Here is a 12,994-nt window from a genome sequence, read left to right as displayed (position 1 = left end):
AGCTTATCACCAAGGACCGGAATTCTTCACAGCAAAAATCAGTTCTTCTTTCTCCACATACACCCAGTTTTTATTGAATCCCCTTAACTTTAAGGGAAGGTTCTTTAGATCAAATACAATTAATTTCTCTAAGAAACTAGCGTCTTAACTCTTACGGTTACCGAGTTAATAAAAAAATAAAGATTATTAGTGACCACGTGTATGACAGCCTTTACCAATTCCTAACGTTATTTGTTTTGACATGTGACGTCAATCACTTGACACTAAATTGAATATTATTCAAAAGGGCCGGTCTCTCACACTAATAAATTCTTTTATTATGTATGAAAATGATGACATTTTTTTTGCGAATTTAACTAAAAGTTATACTATACAGGGTGGTTCCTGATTAAATGAACCTAACGACGTGTCGAATTTAACGGAAAACAAAAAAAACACGGTGTATATTCTGTGTGTATGGTTCAAAATTGACATATTTAACAACACCTGTGTAGACATTGCAGATCCAATAAAACTAATACTAAAGTAGAACGTCTGTGTGTTTTGTGTTTGTTTGTCCTGGATTTTGTAACTTTAGTCAATACTAGTGTTTGCTCATATGGTAAATGGTTAGGTATATATGTAGAGTTACACCACAGTATAATAAAGAGTACTATCGTACGGTATGGCCACTCCGCTCCCCGCTGGAAGTGCCGCCCACCCCCTCTAGGTTACCTCACAGTTACCGACTGTCAAACACGCGAACAGTCGGCCTGTCATATCTCACACATACAAGGATAGTACGCGTTCACCTACACGAGCTAAGACTGTGTGCTAGGAACGCGCCTCTTTGATATATTTAATCGCCAGTGTCCGAGGTGTGGTTACACTGATGCTGCCTAAACATCTACATCAAATACATATATAACTCCGTATAGACAGATAAATAAGAAAAAAACGTACCTCAGTTACCATACAGAAAAAGGTACGGTGGCCTAGATGGCATTACACCTTTGGGGTACGTTCAGCTAGATGGCGCTAATATATTTGACATTTTAAAACATATCAAGCTAAGAATATGGGCCAAATTCTCAAAACTAAGGTTGAAAAGTTTTAAGCTTGTGTTGAGAGATGGCAGTCTATGCACTGTGATTACACATTTTACTTCGACAGTAACTCTCTATAATACTTGATCCTCTTTGTCTACATCTAACATATACCTAACTAGCTTTTGCCCGCGTTTTCGCTCGTATTAAATCTTCATATCATATGTGTTCAACGTACAATACTTATTAAGATATTTATTTTATAAATGAATGTTAATCTGAATCTAAATTCTAAAATTGCGAGACGATCCATACAAATTTGCACCCCCCATTTTAAGGAAGTAGGGCGTTAGAAAGAGACAAAAAGTTGCCTATGACACTCTCCATCCCTTCAACTATCTCCACTTAAAAAATCACGTCAAGTCTTCGCTCCGTTTTGCCGTGAAAGGCGGACAAAAAAACAGACACTTTCTCATTTCCAAACATTTAATTTTCAGGCATTTTTCCCTTTAATTAACATACATACACATACAATCACGCCTGTATCCCATGAAGGGGTAGGCAGAGCACATGAAACTACTCAAGTTTCAGTGCCACTTCTGGCAAATAAGGGGTTGGCAGAAAACGAAACTGATGTGACATTGCAGTGACAGGTTGCCAGCCTCTCGCCTGCGCCACAATTTAACCCATATCCCACAGTCGCCTTCTACGACACCCACGGGAAGAAAAGGGGTGGTGAAATTTAATTAAATAAATAAATATATTATGTATAGTATGGATAGGTATATTTATAGGTACCCATATCTGCTAGTTAAATGCATTAGGACCCTTTTTGAAAGGAAAGCCACGCTTTGTTAGAATCGCATGCGCACACCCACAATTGAGTTAATACCTACTCAAACAAGTGTTGTAATATAACTAACACAATGGGTAAACAAGTGTGCCCCAAATTTTGACATACTTTAACAAGTCTACTTGTAATTTTTCGGGTTTACGGCTCAGCCACGACATTGGTCTATGCGCGACAGCGGTGAGCGGCGGCCATACATTGGAGCGAGACACAGCGATGGGACTTTTCATTCGCACGTATGGCTGCCGCTCACCGCTGTCGCGCTTAGACCAATGTCGTGGCTGGGCCGTTAGACGGCCAACCAAATCTTGTCACTAATAACCACAAAATTAAATTTTTTAATAAACCCCCGACCACAACTTAGTGGACCGACTTCCATGAAACATGGCTATGAACACTCCCGACTAACTCAGCTTTCAGACAAAAAAACTAAATCAAAATCGGTTCATTCGTTCGAGAGCTACGATGCCACAGACAGACACACACACACACACACAGACAGACAGACAGAGAAACAGACAGACAGGTTAAATTTATAACACCCCGTCGTTTTTGCGTCGGGGCCTAAAAAGGCGCTTTCAAATCGCCCGTATATCGCAAATGTAATATAGATAAGGCCCTAAAGACTGTCCAGGCCAGGGGTCCCCAAACTTTTTTAAGCACGCCTCGCTGTTGCTTAAAAACGTCCATGCTCCACCTTGACAAGAGGACACGTTACAGATTACTGAACTACTAGTTACATTCATCATCATTTCAGCCATTAATCGCCCACAGCTGAACACAGGCCTCCCTTCGTGTACGCCACTTATCCCGGTCCTGGGCTAATCTCATCCAGAAGTGCCCCGCAGTTTTTAGAATGTCGTCCACCCAACGAGCCAACGGATGCTAAGCGCATCTTACATCCGATAGCGGCCACCATTCGGTCAATATTTTAATTTTAGTCCACCTGCCATCACTCTGCCTGGCAACATACCCCGACCAATTCCATTTGAGTTTGGAAATGAGTAGTTTTATTAGTTCTCCACTTGTCCCACGGCCCCGCGCCCCTCTTATAATGTTGCTGCACCCCCCTGAAGGGCGCGCCCCACACTTTGAAAACCTTAGGCCCTAGTCTCATTCTCTCGGGTATTTCATACTACTTATTTTCACCGTTACGCAAGTCATACATTGTCCAATGAAAGGATGGACCGTTTTGGATGAAATCGAAAGCCACCCGTGGGACGTGGGTGGTGAATTCATTAAACTTATTAATAGCATTGTTTATTGATACTTGCAATGGATGATTGATTAACCTGATTAATATGTACTGAGTACATCGAGTTTCGGAGATTCTTATTGGACAAATGATTGGTAGAGAATACCTTATACTTACTCAGGCTTTGAGTATGCCTTTTAAATTTTTTTTAATATACCTACAACCTACATAGACCGTAAATAAAGACAACAGTACTTATAGCCAACGTGTTAACCGTTATAACGTTTCGTAGTGTACGAAATGCAACTGTCACTGTCGCACTAATATTTATATAGAAGAGTGATGGCGAAACACAAAGCTTTACCGTAGCCCAATTGACTGTCACATTGGCTAGGCACAATCATTCTTATCAAATTATCACTTTGACCGTTTGACCGCCAAAAACATCACGCAGTTACTGCTAGCTAATTTTGCACCAAAATCCAAGTCTTCGGTAGTATAGTGGTAAGTATCCCCGCCTGTCACGCGGGAGACCGGGGTTCGATTCCCCGCCGGAGAGATACTTTTTGTAAGTTTTGATTTTTTTATACCAGGCAAATAAGCATAACGGCCTAGTCGTAATCAGCCAGCGTAGTCTATGGACGTCTACAACTCCCAAATATTATTTATTATTGAGTTAGTTAAACTGTATTTTCCGATATTTTTATTATGCAATGATATATTGATATTTCCTATCCCTAATACATTATTAATTCCTATAAGAATAAGATGACTTAATGAAATATATTTTACTAGCTTCGCTCGGGTTAGAAAGAGAAATAACTCAGCTTTCAGACAAAAAAAACTAAATCTAAATCGGTTCATCCGTTCGGGAGCTACGATGCCACAGACAGACACACACACAGACAGCCAGACAAACAGACAGACAGACAGACACGTCAAACTTATAACACCCCTTCGTTTTTGCGTCGGGGGTTAAAAAAAGTAGCCTAAAAGTGTCACTCTCCATCCCTTCAACTATCTCCACTTAAAAATGACGTCAATTCGTCGCTCCGTTCTGCCGTGAAAGACGGACAAACAAACAGACACACACACTTTCCCATTTATAATATTAGTATGGATTTCTCTATAAATCCGGGTTTCTTAAAAATAACACCTCCCATCCCTGATTTTATATGATAAACGGGAAATACTTTAAAACTACACATTTTTCCTAGTTCCTAAAGAAAATTAGAAGTTTTAGTACCTATTGATAACAAAGTAAGAAGGCAAATCATTGTGTAAGCGCAGAGAAAGCCTAGTGATGTAATGCAGTACTAAGTTCTAGCTTAGACTAGACTTTAGGCGTGGTTTTCGTAGTCAGGACACTGTCTGTAGGCCTAGAACATGATTACCGCGAGAGTATGTCGCCGCGAGATAGATGACACGTCTTCTTCTTTCTGTATTAATGACATAAGGATGGGTAGTCTATCTCGCGGCGACATATCATGTGCTATCCCTGCAGTGCTGGCCCTTGGTTCTGTCGCCATCATACAGAGTATTTTTAACCGCCTTCCAAATCTCAAAGGCAGGGGTTATCAAGTCGTCTGTATGTTTTTTTTTTTTTTTTTAATGTTTGTTCCTCGATATCTCCGTCGTTACTAGACCGATTTTGAAAATTTTTTTTTTGATTGAATGTATATGCATACAGATTGGTCCCATTTTTTTCAGAACCCAGTTCTGATGATGGGATCCTGGAGAAATCGAGGGAACTCCTCAAATCTGAAAGGCATACATATGGTGATTTTTGTGTTTTTAAAGGAACAGCATGCATTTACGTACGGAACAGTGACATTTGGTGCAGTGGAACTCCTGATGATGGTCAGAATGGAACTCCTCAAATCTGAACGGCACACTTATAGTGACTTTGGTATTTTTATAAGAACAGTTTTACGAAAGTTTTACGAAAATGTGTGTTCTATCCTTTCTTTAGCTCAAAAAGGTCTGAACACGCACTGTAAGTATATGTGCGTTTTCCCATTATCCGATACGATATCGGATGTCGGACCGATATCCATATATTTCCGCCGCCATCTTTGCTGCCAATAAACATACACATAAGAGAATATAAATAGACTTACATAAACATACTTCAATAATAATATACTACAAGCCAGATATATACCTGGGGGGTTACCATGACGTGCTAAAGCCGTTCAGTTTAGGTTGAGAGAGAGGGACGGAACTATGTAACTGCTATAGCTGTGTCCCTTTCTCTCAACCTAAACTGAACGTCTTTAGTACGTCATGGTAACCCCCCTGTATGTCAATCTGTGTAAGAATGTCCCATAATATTTATTTATTTATCGCGTTCTGTGATACTCTTAAATAAGTTTTAATTAATAAGCAATTTTAGTTAAAAATACAGTTTTTAGGGTTTTTTGTTCCGTGTTTTAAGTTCCGTGCGTATAAGTATGCGTCCGCGCACCCTATGTTGTTACGGTCGGCAGAGCCCGCCGTTTCCGGGGTCGGGCAAAAAACTTGGCTAAACACAGTAAATATACCTATTATAGAAAACAGTATTTTAAGTGCAAAATGTCATTTGATATTTGCCAGTCGCTTTTCGGTGAAGGAAAACATCGTGAGGAAACCGGACTAATTCCAATGAGGTCTAGTTTACCCTTCGGGTTGGAAGGTCAGATGTCAGTCGCTTTCGTAAACCTAAAAACGGGGGGGGGGGACGTGGTCTATTTATTTGTATGGCCAACCTAGGCTCCGGGGGATAACCCCGTGACCCCCCTGGATCCGCGTCTGGATTCATGTGCGTTCAATAAGGACAGTTTTAGTTGACCGCCATAAGGTACCTTTTACCGTGGAACGTCACACGTTACATATTACGCGCGATTGATAGAAATAAAAACAAACTTCAAAGCTCAAAGTTCAAAGCTTCCGTACTTTAAAAATGAAACACATCAAAATAAAGTTAAAGTACTGCCTACATAGACTGTTTCACAGTGACTCAGTGGTAATTCGGTAATAGAGTTTTTGTTCTTATAACAGGAAGACGTTCGTGCCTTCGCGATGTTTATTATAATCACATAAGTACTAGTCACTTGCTATAACTAGTACATTGTACAATAACCGCAAAATTAAAATTTTGAAAAAACCCCCGACTGCGACATAGTAGACCGATTTTCATGAAACATGGCTAAGAACACTCCCGACTAACTCAGCTTTCAGACAAAAATCTAAATCGGTTCATCCGTTAGCTACGATGCCACAGACAGACACACACACAGATAGACAGACAGACAGACAGACACGTCAAACTTATAACACCCCTCCGTTTTTGCGTCGGGGGTTAAAAACGCGACACAAAGTAGGTATATGCTCGTATTTACTATTTAATACATACCTGCCGGACGATTATGCTTTCAATTTTATCACTTATCAACGTGGATAAGACACCTGTCACTCTCACACTGACATACTTGCCAGAACGTGACGGATGCTTTATCCACGTAGATAGCTAGAAATACCAGCGGGGGTAAAAACGCATTTAATCCACTAGTGGGTAAAGTAATTTGACCATGAATAAAGTCAAATTAACTGCTTTAAAATTGATAAAAGTTGGTGAATCTAGTAATAAAAATGATTTACCACCTGTGGAACTACTGCAAGCAGTGATAAACGCGTTTTTTGCGTTATAAATACTTTCCTCGCTATAAGTAGTGAGGGGAAAAGTTTTCTGTTACACACGAGTGCAAATGTATTCTACTTCTCGTGTGTTAAAAAACTCGCAAGTTCAGGATTATATTCTCGAACCACTCGCTTCGTTCGTGGTTCAACTATAGAATCCTTTCACTTGCTCGTTTTTCAATTCCACACTCGGCGTTAAAATACAACTTTGCCCCCCTGTATAACAATAGTTATGCGTTTATCACTGCTTCCAGTAGTTCCACAGGTGGTAAATCATTTTATTACTAGATTCACCTACTTTTATCAATTTTAAAGCAGTTAATTTGACTTTATTCAAGGTCAAATTACTTTACCCACTAGTGGATAAAATGCGTTTTTACCCGCTGGTATTAAAGGACAAAACACTTGTTTCCGAGCTAGTGAGGGGAAAAATAACTTATGTGGGTCACATTTCTCCAACACTGCCATACAGACCTGCATTCGATATTACATAACAACCGGTCTTATCATTGACACACTTACATTCATTCAAGTGCTGTATTTGGCCGGCCATCTTTCCAACCGATTTATAACCGACTTCGAAAAAGGAGCCAATTTTTTTCGAGCGATAGTTTTTTTACAAATCGTCACTACTTTTAAAAAAACTTGTGTCTTCGTCTGTCAATGAAAAGAAAATTGTAGTAAGTATGTATGGAATGCATATAGACTTACTGCGTTTTTACTTTGAGGGACAGCGTGAGATACGAGATTTTTTAAAAGTAGTGACGAAATCTTACATTTCAGTTTTACTTTATAATGAGAGCTTTTTGATTAGCTGGGGTTATTGTCTTTTTAATGATAAGCGGTAAGAGCGTGCTACTTTCAATCCGGAGGTCGCGGGTTTGAACCCCGGCTCGTACCAATGAGTTTTTCGGAACTTATGTGCCAAATGTCACTTAATATTTGCCAGTTGCCTTTCGGTGAAGAAAAAGATCGTGAGGAAACCGGACTAATTCCAATAAGGCCTAGTTACCCTCTGGGTTGGAAGGTCAAATGGCAGTCACTTTCGTAAAACTAGTGCCTATGCCAAATCTTGGGATTAGTTGTCACAGTGGACCCCAGGCTCCCATGAGCCGTGGCGAATGCCGGGAAAAACGCAAGGAGGATGGTGAAGATGATTGTCTTTTTCATGATGGTATACTTATTCGTTATCCTTTGATTTTAGGTACGCGATAAAGTCCGTTTCCATAGTTTTTTTCAATATTTACCTAAAGTAATTTCACCAAATTGCTTGCAATGCGCGACAATAATTACCATACAAAGTAAAACATTACATAATGTTGTACCCGCATCTGTGTCGTCTAGAGGAGGTCAAGATTGCATATTGATGAGTGACGCATCTGTCGGTCTGTCGGTATTCTCTTTGTCTTGGAAATACGAGATTTAAGGGAAAATACAAAATACGAGATTGCTTTTAAGATGAGGTATGCGGTGTGCGGTGTGCCTATGCCTAGAAGTGTTTCTTTACATTGAATTTTGGCGGAATAAGGTTAGTTATGTCATAGACTAAATATAAGAAGATCATACTATCCCATACATTAAAATGCGACCGCCTAAGAATGCGCATACACTACACCACACATAGATGGCGCCACAAAATAAATGTCTTGTAGTTTTCGATTTTACTAGTAGATGGCGTTGTGTCACTTTTGACATAGATTTATGGCTTGAAAGTGATACCTAACGCCAATCTACAAATAATCGATGGCAACAAGGCAATGTATGGGATGTATAGCCATGCTATAGAAATCTATACCAATATTATAAATGGGAAAGTGTGTGTCTGTTTGTTTGTCCCTCTTTCACGACAAAACGGAGTGACGAATTAACGTGATTTTTCAGTGGAAATAGTTGAAGGGATGGGAAGTGACATAGGCTACTTTTTATTTGTTTTTTAACATTTTGATCCTTAAGAAATAATTATTAATTATTAATACATTCTTCCCATGTGAATTCAACAAAAAGACACATAATATGAAGATACGTAGTGCCCGATAAAACCTAAACAAATAAAGCATTTGGCTTTAAGCCCATAGAAAGTCCATATCAGACGTTTTGTAGACACAAGTTATTAGTGGGTAATATCGAAACTGTACCGCAAGCCACTAGACTGTTGCGCACACAAGTGATATACATTTTTTAAATAGGTTTTTTTTAAATGACAGAAAAGGCAAAAGAGTCGATGGATCGCCTGATGGTAAGCTATTGCCTTCGCCAATGGACACCAACACTAGAGGTAGAAATGAGAGTAGGTACCCTCTTTTCTTGAACTTTTGAAGGTTGTATTGGGTCAGAAACGCCACAAAGTACATACCGCCGGACGGCAACTATCAATTCTTTGGCGCTGACACTTTTTATGTGATGAACTGACAGTCAGTTCTCACCTTTAACACTAGGACCTGCACATCCTAATACCTGAATAATATCTTTTAAAAGTAAAGTATATTTCTGATTGTGCACGGGAAAACGTCCCACTTTGTCGATTGCTATACAGCCGCTTTGTCAGTTTATTCATATAAAGATACAAGTAAATCTCGCCTTAATGGTAACCAACAAAGTGGGACGTTTTACTAAACACACTCACATTTTTATTTGTAATGAAATGAATGACTTGTAAATGTACATATTTACCAATAAATTCTGTACCTATGTCAAATACATAGTAATATAGCGTAAATTTTTCCATTTTTTCCTTTAATATAAAAATGTCTAGAATCGTTAGCAGACGTTTCTGCTTGTTAAAAATAAATTTAGTATGGGTTAGCACATTGTTACTGGTGAATTCTCAATATAACTTGAGACTCCAGTGCCGTTACAAGATGTAATAGTCTGTCGGTAGATGGCGCTAGACGTCACCCCAAGACGTGTGTACATAAGGAAAGGCATGGAAAGATTTGCGATGTCCGGCGTGGCTTCCGTAGCTCAATTGGTTAAGAGCCTTGCACGGATTGCAAATGATGCGGGTTCAAGTCCCGCCGGAAGCGTAAATTTTTCCATTTTTTCCTTTAATATAAAAATATGTCAAATACTGCAACTTTGCCTACCCTGCCTTATTTTGCCTGAAAATAGGTGTCTTAATCGAAGTTTTGGGAGATAGGACAGTGATCGTCATTATAAATAGCTTATTATGAACGGCTTTTCAGCAATAAATCACTATTTTTAGAGCCAGGCAATGTTAGGCAGAGTTTGCAGCATTTGACGTATCTGTATACACACATGGCACACATGTCAATTTACCCAGCGTACGGTATTAATAAAAGACATATATGTAACTCCGTATATACAGCAAAAGTCTAAGAAAGAAACGTACTTCAAAACCATACAGAAAAAGGTACGGTGACCTAGATGGCGAGACACCTTTGGGGGACGCTCGGCTAGATGGCGCTAATATTAATATTTGACATTTTAACACATATCAACAAGCTAAGAATATGGACCAAATTGTCAAAACTGAGGTTCAAAAGTTTTAAGCCTGTGTCGAGAGATGGCAGTCTATGCACTGTGATTACACATTTTACTTTGACAGTAACTCTCTATAATACTCGATCCTGTTTGGTATTAATTAAAGAGTGTAAATAGTACTTGTGTACGCGATTGTACCTGTGTGTTTCACAAGGCTGTACTAGCTGTGTACAGGTTACGTCACCTTGCGACCGTTTCGGACAGCTTTGCTCCTCACTGTACCTGTCTGTAGTTTTAGTAAGAGTTGCAGAAAATATAGGTTAGAGCCCCATACATTTTACTACTTTCCGAACAAACTCTACTTAATAATAAAACTATCGTGAGACACTGACATATTAAACATGTAAAATCGGGTAACTCACGTAAAATTCTGTCTGTTAAGTCTGCGTCGGGATACCATCGGCATCGCGCGTGCTCAATGAAAATGCTCCTCGTTACGGAGCGAAACATGTCGAGCGACCTTCGACAATTTTACGTGAGTTACCCGATTTTACATGTTTAATAAACTCTACTTACTATACCTATTTATTTAATTTCACAGTTTTTGTTTCATTTTCATGTGCGTGACGTTAGTTTTTGAGAGATTTTCTTACCTAGATCACCCTAGATTGAATACCCGACGCATATTTTTAGGTTAAAAGTTGCGCTCGAGATATAGACGTTTTTACATGCTCCCTGAATGATCTTACAAATAATTATAGTATAAGAAATTTTTAATACGTTTTGATTAGGTCGTCGTGAAAATTGGCAGCTGTATGTAGTTCTGATGACAATACAATAATATGGTACTGTTGAACTGATCTGATGATGGAGCCGGAAGATATGAACTGGAACTACATGATGGAACATCGTATCATAGCTGTTTTTGGTTTTCTTAGAAAAGTCTTGTAATGAACTTTGACTACGATTAGGTTTCAAGGTCTGATGATGGAGCCGGAAGATATGAACTGGAACTACATGATGGAACATCGTATCATAGCTGTTTTTGGGTTTCTTAGAAAAGTCTTGAAATGAACTTTGACCACGATTAGGTTTCAAGGTCTGAAAATAATGAAGCCCGAAGATAGGCACTGGCATTCCATGATGGCATATCGTATCATAGTTGTGTTTGCGCTTGTGAGAAAGGGTGTCCACCGGTTATACATGGTTAACTCTAGAAAGATAGGTAAGTACTAAGATAGTACGGTATTAATTAAATTCCAAAAGTAATAGGTACTTGTAACTATACGATGGTCCCAAGTGAAGCCCACACTCTCTGATCGCAGATTACATTTTTTCACCGGCGCCATTATCGGAGCCAAACCAGTTCTGCCTTCACTGACATTACCTCCAAATAGCAACCATCGGATCAGCATTGCTACGGAGCAATTATCACGGTTGGCACAACCACCGGGACTTCTAAGTAAAAATTGTACCTAGGCGTGACGTCACGCGAAACTTCAACGCACTGAACCGTCGTCATTTTTCGTTTACGACAAAAAAGAAAAAATACGTGTCTAATAGTAGGTACATTACGATACAAGTGCGTAAAAAAGGAAGTTCGAAACGAGTGGCGATAAATTAAAACACGACCGAAGGGAGTGTTTTAAATCGACACGAGTTACGAATTTCCTTTTTGCACGTGCATCGTACGACGTTTTTCAGTACAGATGAGCCTCCGAAGTTTCGACCTGTTATATAATGAACCACTTCTCGTACTAGTGCGTAAAAAAACGACCATCTGTACTGAAAAATTCTTTAACAATCTAACTGACGGACTTATTAGTTTTTTTAGTCGTCTCGCCTATTCGATTTGTCCCCCAATCGCTGTCAAATCTTGTTAATGCTGTTATTCTGTGCTTAAACCTTGACAGCACGTATACATATACATACTCGTAGTTGTTTACCTAAACAAGTGAGCAGGTTACCCGGTGAACAGCTAGGTCCCACAAGGTCATGATCGATGCACATCGCTGGGCCTGCGCCTGCGCAAGTGCGCATGCTACTATGACCAGCAGGGCAATCATGGTCGCGCGATAAATGATAAAACATCGGGCCGTCCCTATTTATTTATTTTTATTTATATTTATTTATATTTATCGCACTTACAATTTGATAGGGACGGCCTGATGTTTTATCATTTATCGCGCGTCCATAATTGCCTGCCAGGTGCCGTAGCCGAATGGCGCAAACGCTCACGATAATATATATTTCGTAGCTCTATCGTTCTTGGGTGTTGGTGCGACAGAGCCAGACTACATTTCTGCGGCGTTTCGATGGCGTTTCGTTTCGCAGAAGCAGCATGGTGGTGCGATAAATGATAAAACATCAGGCCGTCCCTATCGCACTTACAAATGGGTGCGATTGGGACGGACTGATGTTTTATCATTTATCGCGCGACCGTGGTTGCCTGCCAGGTTTGTAAGTACCTACTAGGCTATGTCGATCGTACCTACACTGGTATCAGGATCTGTATGATGTTATTCTGAATCTGAGGACCGATTTTTGAATTTCAAACGCACGAATTGGCCGTTCGTAAAAATTGAAATATATTTTTGAATAATTACGGCTAATCATTTTAAATCTAGTGGTAATGGCTCGTGATTCTGTTAGTAGAATTTAAATATTGGAGATATTAATGAACGAAATTCACAAAATCGGCCCTTTATCATGGGTCCATTTTTTTTCAAAATTGTCCACCCCACTTTTTTTTGGATTTGGATTTTTTTATGTGGTTTCCACTTAGAATCGCGAGCTCTTTCAATC

General features: G+C 39.4%; 1 protein-coding gene and 1 non-coding gene across 3 annotated transcripts in view; one reads left to right on the top strand and one right to left on the bottom strand.

The window, feature by feature from the left end:
• LOC125238573 (cuticlin-4) overlaps positions 1 to 12,994 on the bottom strand; it is a 98,218-nt gene that overhangs the window by 45,620 nt on the left and 39,604 nt on the right. The window lies entirely within an intron of this gene.
• On the top strand, positions 3,558 to 3,629 carry Trnad-guc. The gene has a single exon. It is a non-coding gene; the product is annotated as a tRNA-Asp (tRNA).

Source organism: Leguminivora glycinivorella, chromosome 24 (genome assembly GCF_023078275.1).
Source record: "Leguminivora glycinivorella isolate SPB_JAAS2020 chromosome 24, LegGlyc_1.1, whole genome shotgun sequence".
NCBI classification, from domain to species: Eukaryota; Metazoa; Arthropoda; class Insecta; order Lepidoptera; family Tortricidae; genus Leguminivora; species Leguminivora glycinivorella.
The sequence above is the reverse complement of the archived record's forward strand: the minus strand, read 5'-3'. Positions and strand labels throughout refer to the sequence as shown.